Source organism: Varroa jacobsoni, unplaced genomic scaffold, assembly GCF_002532875.2.
Source record: "Varroa jacobsoni isolate VJ856 unplaced genomic scaffold, vjacob_1.0 scaffold_1044, whole genome shotgun sequence".
NCBI classification, from domain to species: domain Eukaryota; kingdom Metazoa; phylum Arthropoda; class Arachnida; order Mesostigmata; family Varroidae; genus Varroa; species Varroa jacobsoni.
Window position 1 is genome coordinate 5,932 of NW_019213946.1, and position 4,089 is coordinate 10,020.

Genomic DNA, 4,089 nt, shown 5'->3' on the forward strand with positions numbered 1-4,089 from the left:
TCTGGTGCCTTTTGACGTATCTAAAAATATTTACTGATAGTAAGGAGTCAGACGTACAGAAAAGACTTGTCGCCCGCCGTCTTATCATTGAGCCCACCATTGATTGACCTTTACTTCAGATGTTGAGGTCCGTGTAGTTGCGTAGTTTGTTGATTCCTGTCACGATTAGTCTATCGAACTCTATCGTGATGCTGGTAAAACTCCTAAAAAGTGGGTCTTGTTCAGATTGAGTATTTCTAGTGATGTCTAAAGGCACGGTTTATTATTTTTTCTGTCTATGCAGTAAAGGTAAATCTTCTCGATGCTTCAATCGACTAACGTGAGGTATACCCTTTGGATTACCTATTTCGGCCCTGTACCTCAGTGGACCAATCCTCTCCAAAATTATCCCAGCCGTATACATGCTTGTGTAATATCTACTGAAGTCTCTAGCTAACGACTTCTCTCGTTTAATATTTGTCTTCACATCGTGATGACGAACAAAATAAAAACTGTCTCACGACTTTTAAAAAGTCACGAACCAATTGTTATTTTGGTCTTTTTTTTTTTTCGAAGCTGTTCTGTTAATATCTCATCCTTTCTAGCATATACTGAAAGCTATCCGGAATATGCATCAACATGTATCCGTTCAAGTACCTGTACGAGTTCGAACCATCGCTTACCGGGTATTTTTACGTAGCATGTGTATTTCTTTAAATTGAAAGCTTTTAAGAGTCATAATGCGGTTTTCGTTTAATAGTTCGCTTAATGTGGAAGCTCTACATATAGAGTGAAAATCTCGACGATCATCAAAACCGTGCAGAAGGTTAACGGTTGGTAATTTTGAAAACCGTTTTTCGCTTCTGATTACCTTCAGTATATTTTGAACTGTAGTACTTGTCGACGTTATCTCATTAAGTTATACTGGTAGAGACACAGTCGTTTCTGTTTTTGTCGTTTGCCAGTTACAGATGACCCTAATTCTACTGTCGAGAGGCCTAGTAAATAAAGTGAGCTTTTAAGCCCTAATTATTTATTGTGTAACATGTTATGTTTAAGGTCCCATGAACCCTGGGATATGCCTAATGGATGCTACCTGTAAAAATGTTACAGTTTTCTTCGTCTTTTCAAAGGACAACAATCTGAGCGAACATGCGTTGTAATAAAAAACAATATTTGTGATAATTATTCTGTTTCGTTCCATCCTTAACGTATGTACCTATACCCACTCTCTAAGACTAAAAACGTGCTAGCATCGCTCATTTTAGTCTTCGAATACAATTGCGCTTCGCTTTATGAAGCATAGAGCCATGATGTTATGGTTCAAGCCCGTTAATACTGGTAACTTCTGCAAAGATGACTTCAGTGCGTTGAGGTTTCCCTTAAATAGTTTAGCTGTCCTTGAATTAAAAAAGGCTGTTCTTTATGCCCTTACCGGGCTGGTCCTGTTTTTTTTTTTAATAATACTTTTTGATACAGCAGATTTTTTATGTGTCCCGAAACACCGATAGCAAAGGAAGGCGCAATTCGCGAATAATTCTACTTAATTTTTTCGGGTTTCCCCACTCTTCGATACGCTTCGTCTGCGTTATATATTCACTGTTCCCGTTCTATTTTGTTTCGAGCTTACCATTTAGTATTCAAGCACTTCTCTTGAGAGATCGTACATTTTTTTTTTTGATAAAGGATGATAGAAAAATTAGAAGCTACAAAAGACAAGAGTACAGATGTAATGAACAATCCGTCAAGAGGTCTAACAGAAAGTTAATAGCTTCAAAAAAACATAGGACATAACGAACCTGTTTCCTTTAGTACTTGTGTCTTATTGGCTGGGAGACAAAAACTGTGAATAATAAGCCCGCCTTTTTTGTTCGGAGTGGTAAGTTAGCTCACGTTGTTCGACAGCCATGAATACTAGATGGTCATTCCCTAGTTAGACTCTATAGTGTCTCCGTCTACCGAGCGTTTTCAACAGACCCATCGAAATGCTATGATTGCATGTCATCATGTACTCCCATCCTAATTGTGACGTTGTATATTCGATGCAAGGAAATGGTTCGGCATCAGGCTGGTCCTGCTCAGCCACTTCAGCAAATAGAGCGATTTACTGGCAACATTAAAACACTGTTACATCATAGCTCGGTACTTCAAGTAGCGCTTCTGGGATTGATGTCCTCGAAAGCTCGCTGACCTATATAAAATCAGAAGACAGAACGCTACTAAAGGTTACTACTAGGTAATGGTAAAAGCCCAGATCATTTTTGAAAGTTTTCCATTCAACGAAATAATCAATACACAACTATATAAATTTTAACGGCCGCCGTAGACACCCGGCTTCAGAAGATGAAAGCGTAACTTCGAACGCAGCAAGCTTGGGTACCACATTGACACTAGTAGTCATACGAAGGCTTCTACGACCTTATACTCATTTACTAAATGCTGAAGTTCAACCCCATAAGAGGCTATGAAATGCTTACAGGTTCAGTTAATAGCTCTAGGGCGCGGCTGCTATAATGCATTTATCGTAATACTATAGCATGTTAATGTCTAGTACCTCATAATGCACAACAAGTGCCCTGCTGTTACTGAATTTTATGCTGTACACCCCCATCATGGTTAAGCGGCTAATAGGAAATAACTAGCATGGCTCAGGCCTAATTAGAGCAACGCTTCAGTAATCGTTAAATTTGGCCTGATGACTTATATATCGCTGACGAATTGGCCCCCGCTAGTAGCGGATGCAGAAGATGTGCCTAGTCCATTCGATTGCGACGTTCCTCAACGCTGAGGGTCAAGTAAATGGCGTTCCTGTGTTCGCCTTGCAATCCATTCGGTGCCTTTTCCAAACGCATTGTGCGTTTCTATCACTCAAACGTCCTGTAGAAGGAACAACAAAAAATTACACACGAAATACAAAAATAAACACGTAACAACAATTAAAGTTAGTCTAGTATCTAATGCTACAAATTTTTGTTGTTGTGATTGTTAGTTAGTTAGCACCGAAAATAATACAAACAATTGGTGCTGTCCGAACGTAGCACTTGTCCTAGTATTCATTCGACAGGAACTAAGGCAACGCCTGTATTGTATACGCTCAGGCTTGTCTTCCTGCCTACATAGCTTTGTGCACTCTTCGTTCAGAATCACTCCTTAAGGCAGCGTCCCGCTGGGACATGAGTCGTAGAACATCCGAGTACATCTGTCAGACTCCCGCCCTGGTGACGAAGATTGACGTATTATCTAATTACATGTTTGAGACTAGCTCGAGCTGATGGCCCGTCGAGCCATTACTGGTTGGAAGACAGGCAAAGTGCTTAATAGGAATGCTGCCGTCCAAATAAAAGAGGCGTTTGCCCCTGCCATAGTGCGAATCTTTAATCTGTTTCGGACTTGTGAACAACGAAATGATCGGACTCATTTAACGCCATAGCGTCACAACTGCTGAAGGAGAACTGTTTGATGCTTGAGTTTTGCAGTAGACGCTATTTACTGCCTAGAAATTTTCTCTAGGATTTAATACATTTAAGAAGTTGAAAAGTCAATCTGCTTTTACTGAAGATACCGAGCTAAGGTTTGGAGAACAAATGCGGCCCGCTTCTCAGTTTCAGTACAGATTGGGCCAATGCTGATTAAAAAGTATTAGAGTTTGATCTTGGAGTTTAGTCGTTTGCCGACCCTCCCTCTTGGTAGGTAACTCTCAGTCTAGTATAAAATGAATCACACTGAAAAACAGTATGTTATAACCCTTTACTTTCTGAAATATATGAATTAAAATAGATCTCTATCATAGTGCAGAGTGTGCAAGCCATGGCCAGCCTTGATACAGAATCAAAATGACTCTTTAGACCCAAATAATTAATTACTATTTGGTTATCATTAATTATAGAGTCTATGAATTTAGAATGTGATTATGCTTGCACCGAAAAAGGCCCTTACAAAAATACTTTAGGCTTTTGTATATGTTGTGTCGTAATTTACAATGAACGGGCACGACCACCGTGAGCAGACCGTTTGGAGTTCGATAGTGCTCACAATCTTTAGCAAGAGTGCTGATGTTCTGTTTGCCTTCAGACAATTGAGCCCTGATTGAAAATCTTCTCAGGTGAGGTG

At 39.8% G+C, this 4,089-nt stretch overlaps 1 long non-coding RNA gene across 1 annotated transcript in view; it reads right to left on the reverse strand.

Annotated features, from left to right (window-relative positions):
* Nucleotides 1-226: 226 nt before the first annotated feature.
* LOC111266028 (uncharacterized) overlaps nt 227-4,089 on the reverse strand; it is a 22,181-nt gene continuing 18,318 nt past the window's right edge. Inside the window, exons 2-3 of the long non-coding RNA XR_002683822.2 lie at nt 2,534-2,856; nt 227-2,170 (exon numbers count right to left, since the gene is read on the reverse strand). This is a non-coding gene — a long non-coding RNA (uncharacterized LOC111266028). The remainder of the gene's footprint in view (nt 2,171-2,533; nt 2,857-4,089) is intronic.